Genomic DNA, 15,689 nt, shown 5'->3' with positions numbered 1-15,689 from the left:
CACTTTTTTCCCTTCTGCAAATTGCCTGGTACTTAACTGACCCTGTAGCAACAGGAAACCATGGTTAGTCCTGTTTGAGTTATACAATGTTTTTAAAATAACTCAATTGAAACAGAGACTACATTAAGAACATCAATTATAATGATTTTTCTTTTGGACTTCCGTCAACTTTTGTGTAATTATTAAAAATATTCACACATGCAATTTTGATTAATCTATACATTTCACTTAGAGAGCAATGCTTGTGCTGAGTGAAGATCACGCTGTTCCTATGACTCAACTAGAGGTGCCCAGCACAACCCTCCATGTGGCAAATCTGCATGCAAAGTCACAAGCTTTCTCAACACCCAACTCCTGGCCCTGCATTTATTCTTAAAACCTATAATCAAACCCATACTAGGTTGCTAAGCCATTGCTTTGTGGCCAGTCTATTAAAACACACATATCCATAATGCTAGTAATGATACAGTAGGAATGACATGTTAATGTTATTGATAATTATTTTTTCTATGAAATAAGTTGTAATGGTTCTGTGAACTAAAAGAAAACTAAATAAATAAATAGTAATGATACAGTAGGAAAATATGTCTGCACTGGTTCAGCCAATATATGGCAGTATCCACATCTAATAAAACACTCCTGTTGGCTTTGCCTTTAAAAATGCCATGCCACACTCAGAAAACATGTCCAAACTGGCTGTACAATATAGGCCAGTCTAGACGCATGATAACACTTATCATTGGGCCCGGCTGAAGAGGTTTGGGGGCCAATTTCAACATGATGGTTGGAGGACTCCTTGCTTAGAGTGGGAAACAGTTTGAGGCACCTGCAAGGGGTGGGGGGGTGGCATACATTATAATGGAGACAAAGTTGGGGTTAACAGCCACCGATTATCACGAGATGGCCAGGTAGAGGGAGATGAAACACTAAATGCCCACTGAAAAGCTATACGTTCTTTTTTGTCAGCAAGTGGCTGATGTGGAGGAATCTGGGCAATGAGGTAATAAGAAGTCTTCTGTATACCCCAAAGGAAGTGTCAGCCAGAAGGGCTTCAGCAAACACACCTTGTGAGGCAAGCCCTGAAAAGCACTAATTTAAAGCCTAAGAATGAAAGTAATATAGGAAGGAATACATTTCAGTCTTATAATACTGCTGACTAGCAACATGGGTGCAGTTGCTGTACCCCTGACCACTGCCAGAGCACACAGACTAATCAAGGACCAATTGGACAAAGGAACAGAAGTGAAGGACCAAAACCCTATGATGTACTTTTATAAGTTACTCACATACAAGAAATTAAAATACTAATTGCCAGAAAAATAAAATTAATTTTTAGTAAATGCTTTTTGTTCTAAAATATTATGTTTGCGTTTGCGTTATTGTGTTGTTTTGGGGGAGTCAGCGTGTTTTGGGCTTCTTATGAAGGGGAATTCAGCATATTTGTTCTTCCTGAACTGGAAACACATCAACAGCAATGGTGGATGGAGCGAGTGTCGGTGCCGGCTTTGGATCTAAAAACAAGGCAGAGCAAGGTAAGTAGGTGGTGCACACTGTTTTGGGGTTATTCATTTGTGAGTGAGGCTTTGGCTGTGTCTCCTGGCGATCTTTGTATCTGTCAGGATCCACATATGTTCATTTACGAGGTAGACGAGCCTCACTCCGTCCCTCGACTTGACATGTCCTCTTCCCCCTGTTGCTGATCTGGGAAACGGGCTCCTGTTAAAGATTCAGCATAGCTCCACCACAGGCATGACGTCACCACCAGCATGTATAAACACATGGCAATGATGGCTATGTGACTTAGATGGAGGGGAGGCCGTGTGCACTCTCATTCCCCAGTGGCTGCACTTTTAACTTTGTGAGAACTGTTTTTGCATGCTCATGCGTAAACACCTAATTCCTCCGGCCGTGTCTGCACCTTTTGAACATGTGCCATTCTGTGCATTAGTTTGCTTTCTTTGTTGCCTGTATTAAACTAAATGCTTATTTTCTCGGTGCCTTAGGGTGTCCTTCAATGCAAGCTGAGTGTCTCTAGTCTGTGTACTTTACACTCGGCGCCAAATGCTGCCCCATTTCTCAGCCCTGATTTTCCACTTCAGGTCCTCAGCATAAGCCCGCCAAGCGCCCCTTGCAGGGTCCAATGTACCTAAAATATGTGCTATGTGAGAGCGCATTGATTTGAACTGGCCGTTCATTAAATGTCGTTACCATGCGCGTAGGGCTCGAGGGTCTAAATCCAGAATTATCTGTCAACTGAAGACATACAGCTCACATGCGCAATTCATAACAAACTTGAACATATGAATTGTGTGTACTGTTAAGCGGTTTATTTGCCACTTCCACTCCCTAAAATTGGCAAATACTCCCCAAAAATAAAAATAGGGAGTAAACATACTCCCAACAAAAATAGGAAAAAGACCCATACAATCTTGCATCCCTGGTTTCACTTCACAGCTCCATGGATATGTTTGGACCAGCAATGCACAAAAGTCCCACAGGAAGAAACTACTATTTTAACTGCCTGATTGGAACAAGTACACATATCTTTTAATGTACATGAGGTGCAAAGAAATAAATATTACAAAAGCATTTCAGTTTTCAAATAATTTTTCTTTTTTTACTGGTTTATAAAATACTTTTATTGGGAATTGAACTTGCATTTTTACTCCCTAAAAACAACTTTACTCCCAACTTTAAAAAATAGGGAGTAAAATACTCCCACTTCCAAATCTCATCTGGAGTGCTGCACACTCAATCATCATGTCCGCAGTATGCTGGCCAGCGGGGGGTTAATTAAACGTGGCGCCTTTCCAAATGCACAGTGCTACTTTGGATGCTCTATACACATACTCTCATACACGTATCATGACCCAGATTTCCCTCATAGCGGCACTAGCTGATTCACAGCCTTCTCACATGTAATGTCACAGAATTCAGGAATCTGCACGTGGGCTAACCACAATCGCTAGAAGAAATGGGGCTTAAACGCAGATGCCACTGGTTTGTAAAAGTAAAGTCAAAACTGGTTAACTCATGACTATCCGCCTTGGACTCATCTGGGTCCCCGAACTGGGAACGTACAGGTTGGCCCCATGTCGGAGGTGAATGCTAGCTTTTTGTAAATGGTGTTTTATGAATTTGATTATCCAGATAAAATGAAGCTATTTGTGTCAAACTAGAAGCCATCATTGGCTTTAAAGTGAAGTTTTATATTTTTTGCTGACTTTCATTGCCCAGTAAGAAGTGCTATTTCTTGCTATTCGAATGTGTAATATTAATGTGTGTGCTTCTATTTCAGTGTACTGGGATAGAACAGATTTGCATCAGAGGATTACCATCGACCACTGCCTGGAACTGGCTCTTCAGTGGAAAAAGGGGGCGGCAAGAACCACTCAAGTGTTTTAATCTGATACCGGTCCAGGTCCGTCAGCAGCATCAGAAGTACGCACCCCTTTTGTAAAAAAGAATGTTGGTTGACGGCCCTATTAAATAAATGCTTAATTTTCTCTGTCAATATGCAAGTGAAAACATAGTCTTCCTCTTACCTCATCTCTCCTCTCTTCCCCCGGCATTCCTGTGAAGACATCTTGAGGTTGATACCTTTGTACAATTTGCAATCAACTTTATGACTAAGCCGACAGCCCTATAATGTTGTGTATTGTACTTACAAAGCAGTTTCGCCAAAGCATGATTCAATGTTAATAAATAACCAGTTAGGCAGAAAACTAGAAAGGCAGTTAGGAAATGAAATAAACAGATCACAATGAAGAGAGAATATTCTTGTTGTTGTGGCTGGCCTTATTACATATAGAAATCTAAACAATTTCCAGATCTTGATATAATTTGTCAGTTTTGAGAAACCTAATCATTTTTCATTTCTTATACACACAATGGAACATTCTTCTTGTTACAGACTTCTTGGTGAAACCTGTGAAACCAAGGGAGATTGTGATGATGGCAAAAAGACAGACAAGCAACTTGGCATGCTACCTGCTGAACAAACTGCTGGACCTTGAATGTAGCAAAATGGAAGAAAAAGGAAGATTAACATTGGATTGTCATCGACAAGAAGCTATCAAAGGTGTGTAATGCCATTCAGAAGATACATGTGAGCTTGGAGCCCTTTGGATAACCTGCATGCAATGGATGGGATGCAGAGTAACTCTGACACCAAATAATCAAACCAACTCAGGAAGATGGCAAATGTTTATGTTTTAATATCAATTGCCTAAAACAGGGAGTTACAACGGACATCAACGGACGTTCGCTTGAGCTCTCAGTACATTTCCCAAAAAATCCCATCTTTATACTAAAGCTTTAAAATGCAAGCTTTCAACGGCTTGCATTTTCTGCAGGGCATCACACACGTGCAATCTTTTCTTCTCATATGAATGTTTACTTGCTTCTTAACTTCGTCCTCAGTTTCTAGAAGGGCCATATATTTTCTTCAGCCAGTATTCTCAGGGCATCGCACTTTGTCATTATGTGACATCACCAGCTTCTCTTTCACTCTTTTTCATATTCCTTCGGGGAGTTTCTTCCTCAGAGTGTCGTCCTTCAGGAATGCAATTGGTAGGGATTTCTCTGGGGTAGCTTTTTTCAAATATTCTCCGGGGCATGGTCACAACTGCTGGTGTCAAGCATGGCACGATCTTGGGCTTCCAACATACAGGATGTAGAGGTGCGGGGCTTCCTGCAGAGGCATTCAGCTGCTCCTCTACACATGTTAAATATATGTATTTGGAGATTGTACAGTGAAAATTGTCTACTGTGCTTCCTTTCATCCATGCATCCCTGTGCAAGGCACATCTTCAGCAAAGTTATAATGCTTTTGAGCACCTCCTTTCAAGATCTACCTGTTGGTTAGATGTGTTTTGCTAGCTCTTTTAAAACTTTCTACAGAATTCCTCCTTTTCGCATATCAGAATGTATCTGTTAAAGCAACAGAAATGAACTTTGCAGAACTCTCTGCTGTTGAGTACTGAAAAGCACTGCCAATCAAAATTGGTATCTAACGACTGAAGCGGAAGGCACTCTACTTGTATTTCTGCACAAGTCTACTTGCAACTTAAGGAATGCAAAATGTGACACTTAGTTATTATATTATAAACTGCTACCTGGGATGGTTCAGGGAAACACCCTTGCTGCCTGGGACCCCACCCTTTGGCCCCTCCCCGTGGGTCCTCTTGCTCCCTGCGTTGGGGCTGGGTACACTCTTCCCCCTTACACCCTCGCAAGATTTTGTGTTCTCCCCTCTCCAACTCCCTTGCTCCATGGGCTGGTATTCCTTACCTTTGCGTCCTATACTGGGTCTGCGTCTTCCCTCTCCTCTGCTCCCTGGGCTAATCCTGGGTCACTCCCTCACTCTCTTGCTCCCTGGGATGGATCATGTACCCCCAGTTCCTTGGGCTGGGTCTGTGCCCCCCCTCTTCCTTGCTCCAAAGGCTCGTTATCCACCTGACTCACCTGATCCCTGGGCTGGGTCTGGGTACCCATCTGGCTGCCTGTGTTGGTTCCGGGTCCCTCCTTCACCCTTGCTCCCTGGGCTGGGTCCCCACCTGACTCCCTTGCTCTCTGGGCTTGCACTTGGTCTGCATTTGACTTATTGGCGGTTTCAGGGTCCCACTGGACTTCCTTGGTAGCTGGGCCGCACCTGGGTATCTCCTTCACAATTTCTCCCTGATTTGGGTCCCCAGCCTCCTGCCTTGCTCACTGGGCTGGGTCCCCACCTGACTCGCTTGCTCCCTGGGCTCAGCCTGGGTCCACATTGGACATCCCTGGCTGGTATTGTTTTTTTAATCCATGCATGTCCATTATTTGTAAAGCATCCGGTTCTGGGATTGCTTCAGTCATGCTTGTCTGCTTGTACACTTTCAGGTTGAACCTCATTGTGCCTCTATTAATAAATACAGTAGCATAAAAAGCAGGTGTTTAATTATTTTTCTTCTTTCTTTTTTAATATATAATATCCCATTAACCTTGCTTGATTTTCCTGTCATTGTACCCAAATGACTACTTAGACCCAATGAGTGTAATCACTTTTGGAGTGTTTCTTTTCAGGGTTATAGTTAACATTGTTTTGGGATTTTTAGGATTGTTTTCCAATTGCATCGCTTCTGCCAGGGTATTTCGGGTATATTAAAAGGAAGGCAAATGCAATCCATTGCTTTTGGGATTTCATTGCTTTAGGATGTTTAGTGAATTGTTTGGGGATTGCATTGCTTTTGGACTTTTTGTGGATTGTTTGGTGATTGGATTGTTTTGGGATTTTAAGTGGATTGTTTAGGGATTGGATTGCTTGGATTGTTTAGGGATTGCATTCAATTGAGGATTGCTAATTAACATATTTCGGGTGCATGAAGCCAAAAGGAAGTCAAATGCAATCCACTGAATATAATTGGATTTTCTACATTTAAGAGGATTTAAATGTTTGGGATAATCCAGTAGCAATGCACTTTCAATCCAGAATTTTTCGGTAGAGGCGTGAAAAACGGTCTGGTCCCGTTTACTTTTTTTAATGTTTGCATGGGAATATTGCAATGGAGAAATTCGGGGTACAAGCAGCACTGATTGACACTGAAGAATGTTAAAGATTTTTGTCAAATGTTATAGGTAATAAATTGCAAACTATGGAATTTTGGTTTTACCACTGACTCAAAGAGTGTATCTGTGTCTGAAGAGTTTGATGAGGTTGTAGTTTAGAAACGTAAAGAAGCCTTTTTTGTTTTGCAATAGCCTTCCTGTTCTCATGTCTCTCCGGGGACTGATATATCAAATATTATGTAAGCAAGGTTTAATCACCAAATCAGTATTTTGTATAATTTGCATTTGTACATTTCCATTTTTATAAAATCATTTCGACAAGCATTCATTTCAAGGTCTTAGGGGCCTTCTCATCCATTTGTCTCCTTTTCCAACATGGCAACCAGGAAGGTAATGGAACTCCTTTCAGCCTTGCTAGATAGCTACTCGTGTAGAGCATTGATCTCTGATTGGATTGCAGCCTGCACTTAGGAAGTTTCAGTCCCATTGCAGGGTAGATTGTTACCCTTTCGAGGACTATACATCAAACCCCTTAAAATGGGGGTAATAAGAATACTTGTGATTACAACACTGAGAACTTGGAGGAGTCTGGTTAGACGTGCTATAAAAGATAACATCATTATACTCCCTTTGTTGCCTGGTAAATATTGTGTTTTGCACAGAGGTCAGCTCATCGTCAGTGAAGTTTGTCCCTGTTCCCTATTTCGCTTTTTACTCTCTTTTAAATTTTCTGTCATTTATATTCTCGCCACTTTATGGACGCCTGGCTTTGTTATTTCTTCCTTGTATATCTCCTACCCCTTTTTTGTGCACAAAGCATTGGCGTTTCTATAACGTTCGGCTGCAAATTCTTCCAGATCATTCCAGTCCATATCGCGTCAAGATTTTATTTTGAGATCTTTTGTGTAGACATTTTGGTGAGGGTTCGGGCGCTGATGGGAACAGGGCATAAGCAAACATTTCCTCGTGACTTGCAAGCTGATTCATGGAATTAATGTGCGCCGAAAATTCCGGCGCAGAGGTGCCAAAACGTGCGAATCGCAGTGCAAGTGTGAAAATCGCAGGGAAACCAGCGCACATCGATTCATGGAAGTCCGTGCGCGAGAAAAATATTGGATGTGCACTGAAAAAGTGTGCGGCGCACGCCGGCGCACAGGTCATCCAACGGCGTGCGCCACGGCCACAGCAAAATCGCACATAGCGCGGCACACATAACAAAAGTAGGCAGAACACGGGGCGTAACACTCTGAATGGGGAACAACGCGTGAAAATATGGACGTCACGGGGGAAGTACAGGAGGCAAGTGCGCGGAACGCCCACACGCCCGCCTACAACTCATATTCATGGAATCGAATAGGGCACCCAGCGCACGGGCAAAGACGCGCACAGGGCCAAACAAGTCCGCCACAAGAAAGCAGGCGGTAGCGTCCCTGCTCCTGAAATAAATGTGCGCCAAAATGTGCGCTAACAAAAAGCACCTATATACAGCTATGATGAATGCCCCATACTGTGGCCCTCTAGGACAAATGAGGTGCAAAGGGGTACGCGACAAACACGGACACCCGCTGTGTGATAAATAGCGTGTGCATGTATTTCGGGGTGCGCGGGAAGTTTCACACGCGATTGTCCTTGGTACGTGTATTTCAGGGTGCGCGCAAAGTTTCACAAGCAATTTCAGCAGGGTACATGTATTCCAAGGGGCGCGGGAAGTTTCACACGCAAATTTGCAGGGTACGTGTATTTCGGGGTGCGCATGAAGTTCCACAAGCGATTTCAGCAGGGTACGTGTATTCCAAGGTGCGCGGGAAGTTTCACATGCGAATTTGCAGGGTACGTGTATTTCGGGGTGCGCATGAAGTTCCACACGCGAATCCAGCAGCCTATGTGTATTTCGGGGGTGCCGGGGAGTACTACACGTGAATTGGCCGTGTGGGTCCTCCCAGGTGTTTCCTCTACACCCTCCACGGCCCCTGCAGGCAGCCCACACCACAGGGGACTACCCTGCACCCCTGCACATGTCCCGCAGGCAGCCCATCCACCATGGCCATGTCCCCCAGCCAACCCACATGTCACCTTGCACTACTGCCCACCAACGCATGTCTCCCAGCACCCCCAACCCCCAGCATCCAGGGGCACCTGCCAGCAGGCCCCCACTCATGTCCAACTCATGTCGCCCTGCACCCCCACCCCCCAGCAGTCAGGGGCACCCTCCACCAGGCCCCCACTCATGTCCCCCTGCACCACCACCCCCCAGCATCCAGGGGCACCCTCCACCAGGCCCCCACTCATGTCTCCCAGCACCCCCATCCCCCAGCAGTGCGATTGGCCTGGGTACATGTATTTCAGGGGTGCGCAGGTAGTTTTACACGCAATTTCAGCAGGGTACGTGTATTACGGGTTCGCGTGAACTTCCACACACGACTGGGCCTGGGAGAGTGGGGTATGTGTATTCCTGGGGTGGGCGGGAAGATTTACACGTGACTGGGCCTGGGAGAGCGTGTTACGTGTATTCCTGGGGTGGGCGGGAAGATTTACACGGTCGCCTACAACGCGCCAAAAAAGACGGTCCAATCCGGAAACACGTACGCCAGCATGAAGCAGGCGCACGTCGACTCGCAGGAAGCAGGCGTACGTCGACCCGCGCAGCATAAAAGTCCGCGAAAACAACAAACAAGCCCAGACGCCAGGATGAATATACCGTTCCTAGCAGCAGTGGCCGTGAGATACCGCAGGAGGAGGAGGATAGTCAGGGACAGAATCTTTACACCCAGAAGCAGCCTTTTTGGTATGCCTGATGACCTGGTGTATGGGAGGTACAGGTTTCCACCTCACATAATACTCGACCTGGTCAGTGAGTGGGAGGATGACCTCACATCACCCACCCTGTGCTCCCAAGCACTCAGCCCCCTGGAGAAGGTCCTCAATGTACTGCACTTCTTGGCTACCGGATCATTTCAGCGGACAAGTGCCATAGTGGGGGGGGGGTGTCACAGGCCACGCAGACACAGTGCCTACACCAGGTGTTGGCCATCATCACTGCACGCCCATCAGTCCGCAGGCACATATACCTGCCCAGAACACCTGCAGAAAGGCAGGCTGTTCTCCAGGATTTCTACGGGGTAGCACAATTCCCCAAAGTTCTAGGTGCCATTGATTGCACCCATGTGGCTCTACGTCCCCCCAGGGCATCTGAGCACATCTATAGAAACCACAAGCACTGGCATTCCATCAACGTCCAGGTAGTATGTGATGCTAAGGGAATCATCACCTCAGTATATGCCAACTATCCAGGGTCCACCCACGACAGCTTCATTTACAGGATGTCAACCCTAAACCGGGACATGGAAGCTGGGCGGCATGGCGATGCATGACTGCTTGGTGAGTATAAATGCCACTGCACACGCATGCATGTCAGATACAGAGTAATGTCACTACCCCACTAATGATACCCATCACCACCTCCCCAGGGGACAGTGCCTACCCTCTGAGCACCCACATGATGACGCCAATTCGGAACCCCATCACGCCTCCCGAGGTAAGATACAACACAGCCCATATTGCAACCCGGGGCATAGTGGAGCGCACATTCGGAGTGCTCAAGTCACGCTTTCGCTCCCTTGACTGTTCTGGCGGGCAGCTGTTATACGCTCCTCCAGTAGTGTGCAGGATCATAGTGGCAGCATGTGTCCTGCACAATGTTGCAACACGCCGGGGCCTGGCTGTGGACATGGTGGAGCCCCCACATCCCCAACCACATGCACGACCGCTGCGCATGGGAGGGGAAAGGGCACGGGGTGAGGCAGCCCGTACGCAGCTGGTGGCTAATTACTTCACATAGAAATCACACCCCTGTGGAGTGCACACAGCCCTGGCACATACCATCTGACAATCAATGATGACTCAATCTGACAATGATGATGAATGAAGGGACAGTCAACTGTCAGAACCATAGCACCCTGAGATTGTTCACCTGGAAGTGTCACAATGTGTGCATCCCTACCTACACAAACACCACCAATGCAGTGTCATCAAAAGACACACTTCTATGCAGCAAAAATGAATACCCAATTGCAAAATACAACATGAGAACAGTGCCATGTCACCCAACCCCTGCCCGGCACCGCCACACAACACACCATGGCATGTCATGCTATGTGAGAGCAAACAAAGTAATCCCCACAACATGACACAAGTATCACAAAGTACAGTGTACCTAATGGAAACTGGCCACACATGAAATGCTCACAGTAATGCAGGACCAACAACACACATGACCAAATATTTAGCAATGATACAAATCACCTACACAACCTCAAACCTACCATAAACATGACAGTACGGATTTAAAAAATTGGTAGTCTCACTACCTGATGATGCCAGCACTTCGACCACTTCCAACTGTACAGTGTTAGCGCCACGCAAAAGTGTAGGTGCACTGCTTACAACATGGACTCCATTTCCAAAGTAGACCGCCTTGTAAAGACATGAGGAATGGACCTGCAAATTAGGAGGATGAGATGGATGCAGAGGCACATATCAATACACCATGCTGTGTACAATACAACAACAATATGCACTAGGAATGTATACACAGTATTGACTACAGACTGCCCACGCAGCAAATGGGAGTCCAACGTCACTGTGTAAGTCAATGTCACTTGGGCACACCCTTTGCAAGCCCATGGAAACGGGAAGCAGGAGGGGTGTGTGTCACACAAACCCAAGCATCTAACCCAAATTCAGGACAAGCCTGCATGTGCCCAGCCACAATACAGTGTATGCCCAAGGGAGCCACACAAGGCAACACACTGTAAAAAAAATAAAAAATCAAAAATCAAAAATGGCCATGTATGGGCCAGGAGGGGTGGGGGAGGCCACCCAGGAGGTCCGAGGACAGGGTGCACACCAAACCCCACCTGTGTGGATTTTGGGGAAAGAAAACACCTCCATGGGCTCATGGCCTGCACGGCTACCCTATTGTGAGAGAATCGCTGCTGTCGCTCTCCTCACCCTCTGCAACTGCATCAGGAGGTGGTGGTACTATGGGAGGCAGCCCACGCAAAGCCCTAATCTGGTCCTCCATGGCAGCAAGCATGCGGGTGTGGAAGGTCTGGTTCTGGAGGATAATCGTGCGGAGGTCCCCATGCAACAACTCACGGGATGCCCGGACCTCCTCCCGAGTTGCCTGCATCTCAACTGAGAGCGTACGTGTGAGCCGCTCCAGCTGCTGTTCTGTCCTCGTGTCAGTTGAAGACTCAAGCTCAACAAGAGTCACCCTGAGCTGACGGAGTTCCACCCTCAGGGCTTCCCTGTGGCCCTGGGACTCAATAGAAATGGCTTCCCGCAGAGTCTCCAGTGCCGCCCGTCTGTCCCTGTTGGACGCCAACATGTCCTCCCTGTGTGACTGGCAAATGGAGTCTGTTGCCTGCTGTAGTTGCCCCATCAGACTTTCTTGGGAGACAATGGAAGTGGCCACCCTATCCATGGCCTGAGCCATCATCTCAGATGATGCTGCCTATTGGTTTGCCATAACATATATGGATTGCTCCCATGCGGTATTGCCAGGTGGCGTACGGCCACTGCGTCGGCGGGCACCACACCTGTCTGGGGCAAGGCGAACTGCGCCTTGCTGTGCCGGCACTGCCTGAGGCTGCAGGACTGCATTCCACCTCTGATCTGCTGGCCCAGGAACAGGATCAGATGTTGCGGAGTGTGACCCTGCATCCGTAACCACCAAAGGTGGACCTACCAACACTGACATCCCCATTGACGGTTCTACCCCTGGTGCAGGTGGGTTGGACAGTACAGAATCCCTCCCAGAAACACTTACCTGCGACGGCATATAGGTCTCATCATCCGAATCGACACCTGAATAGAGCTCCGGGGAGGTGCACCGAGAGACACCCCTTGAGAGAATGGTCTGCAGCAAGTGTGGGTTCTCACCCACCACCACACCACGTCCCTCACTGGTGCCCTGTCGGGTCTGAGACCCCTCCTGGGTCTGCACCATCTCCACAACCCCAGCAGTATCAAGTGCGTCATCCCCTGCAAAGACATGAAAGAAAAGAAATGGGAACAGGCTTTAGCACCATGGCACACAATTAGGGCTGAGAAGCAACAGAACCAGTACTTCATTGACACATGTCCCACATGACTATAACCCTCCCATGCATGCACCATCACTGCATATGAAGTGGAGGCAAATGGCACACATTGATGACACCAAGATGGAAGACCAACACATTTGCTGCATGCTGGCTAGCAGTGCCATCACACATTGGCCTGTGATTGGCATGTCCAATACACATATATGACACATGCCATCACACAGATGGCATGTACCATAACCATGTCACACATGTGACAATAGGACTGAGAAATGCCTAGTGAAAGTGGTGGAATGCAAACAATCAGCCTGAATGAACACAGAATAATACGCAACAATGTTGTGGCAAGATGACACTTCAAGGGCAACTGCCGTGATGTTGGGCTAAATGTCTACTGTTGCCAAAAGGGATACTGCAATACCCAAATCCTGGTGCGCAGAATGTATTGGATGAAGCACATGGGTGACCCAAACCACTCAGGCACACACACCCTCACCTGGCACTCAATCAGAAGCCCTCACACACACACCATGCACATGGATGACACACACATGCATGTGCACTCACCGAACAATGCCTCGTAATCTGGCAGGTCTCCCACGCCTTTGATCTGTCCCTCCGTGACGTAGGTCCCAGCAACATGCTCATGTGGAGTGAGTTCAATGTCCTCTGCTGGAGACCCACCTCCAGTCACTAGAGTAGCGGCATGACTTGAGGACAGCTTTTTCTTTGCCCTGCGCTTCAGGTCATTCCAGCGCTTGTAGCAATCATTAGCTGTGCGCCTCACGAATCCAAGGGCACTTATGATGTCCGCGATGTCCTGACAGTGTGCCAGACGTTGTGCATGTGTGGTCTTGCATCCTGCAGTAATCACCATTTCGCTGTCATGTGCGGACACATACTCCACAAGTGCATCAAGTTCGGCCTGATTGAAGCTGGGCTTCCTTGGCGGGCCGGACTGTGTAGCCGTGTCTGGGGCATCAGCCTGTACTGGACGAGCACTCTTCCTCTTCCGCTTGGAAGGTGGTGGAGATCCTGAGTGTCGTACGCTGCTCTGGACACTAGGGGCAGGAGCCCCGGTGGACTGTGGACTAGGAGTGTTGGAATGAACACTCACCATGGGACTTGGTGCAGGCATTAGCTGAAGTGTGATGTAGTCAGGGGGAACGTCAGCAGGATGGACTGGGACCGACACTGTCCTGGCTGGGAGACTCAGAGCTGGGGTGGATGGAGCCGCAGCTGCCCCTGCAGCCTCCCCACCCTGCCTACTCGGGGCAGCAGATGACATAGCTGCCCCTGATCCACGTGGCCTGATGACACCAACGTGCACCGCCACACGTGGCCTAGACCTGCTGACCTGGAAGTCAGCCGTGGAGTCACCCTGTGCCAGGTCTGGTGCCACAATGGGCTGGTCCAACAAGGGCTGAGCAGGGATGGTGTCAGCCACGTTACCCTCAACCGGGGTGGTGGGGCATGGGTGTCCCTGACTGGTCATCCACACATGGGGGGCTAGGGGCACCCTGCAAGTCCCGGCCACGTCCCCTACCGTATCCACCACGCCCACCTCTTGAGGCTTGGCCACCTTTGCCACCCTTACCGCTTGCTCGCCTCCCAACCATGGCACTGATGTTGTTGTGCGTATGGGAGTTGCAGTAAACTATTGTCCTGGGCAATTGGGGCTTAAAGGGGTAGGGTAGTAGATGGAATTCGTACCCTAGTGCTCTAGCAAGGCTGTATGTGACCCCTGGGGGAAGATGACGGGTCACGCAATGCACAGGCACCCCAAAAAAGGGAGATAATGTGCACGCAACCCCTCCTAGACCAGGTGCATGGAAAAATAAACCTGCACTACGCTGCGGCACCCAGAAACACAAAAATGAACGTATGCGTGTCACACGCAGCCTAGGATGACCTCTGAAGGGGTACGCGACACACGGGGCAAGCACAGATGTTAAATACGTGCGCGACTCACCGTCTGCCTGGAAAAATCGCGTGAAAAAGACACGCCTGTGCGCGTTGGCAAAACCCCCGCCAAAAGAAGAATTGTACGCTGTCTGAGGAGACAGGACAACAGAAGAAGTGAACGCTGTTTGAGGAAACAGGCCCAGGAAAAAGACAAAAAGAGAAAAAGCTGTCAGAGGTAACAGGGAGTACGAACTTGGAACGCCGTGAAGTAAATCGCGTGTGAACCGACAAGAAGTACAGATTTCACCCACTCGCTCTCCACGAAAAGCACGTACAAGGAAATGACGTTCTACACGTACCTTTTAAACATGCCCACACGTCCAGCGTCACTTCCGCGTGTACGCGCTAAGGCCCTATCCTCCAATTACACGAGCTGACACTCTAACGTGCAGTCATTGGACGTGTAACATGCACCCGTGTACAGGGAAATGCCCGCGCACGCACGTCACAGAGGCGCATACGCGCTGAGGCCCTTTCCACCAATTACACGCTTTGACACTCTGACGTGCTTATTTGTTCTACGCGCCATGGAAAAAGCACGTGCGCGTAACGTCATAGACGTGCCTACACGCTGGGGGCCTTTGGGCCAATGAATTCGCGTACGTGTGCTGACGTGCTTACGTGCTAAGGGCCTTTCCTCGAATTACACGCAGACGTGCTGGATTTTCACGTGCCAAATCACTCCGTATCAAGCTGGCCACGCGTAAGCACACGGAAGACCACGCTCCTGCCCAGAAGGCCGAATTACTGCCCCCCAGAGCCCCGAGCACGCTCCCACCTGCCATCTGCTGCTGCCTGACTGCCTGCTGCCCACGTGCCCTGCCATTTGCTTCCTGCACATCAGCCAGGGGTGCTGTTGCTGTGACCACCCCTGCTGGAACCGAAGACTCCCGACTGGGATTCCATCGCTCCACAGACCAGCCCCAGGACCCAGTTGCCCACCCACTCCTGCCTCTGGGGTTGTCATATCGGGCACTGCAAACATCTGGCACCACTGGCAACCCCCAAACAGAGATGCAGAGGGGCACCAGCTTCACTGCCACTGAAGTTGGTGTCCTGGTGGAGCAAGCCCTG

Source organism: Ambystoma mexicanum, chromosome 6p (assembly GCF_040938575.1).
Source record: "Ambystoma mexicanum isolate Mex_15411 chromosome 6p, UKY_AmexF1_1, whole genome shotgun sequence".
Classification (NCBI taxonomy): Eukaryota; Metazoa; Chordata; class Amphibia; order Caudata; family Ambystomatidae; genus Ambystoma; species Ambystoma mexicanum.
This window is presented reverse-complemented; position numbering follows the sequence as displayed.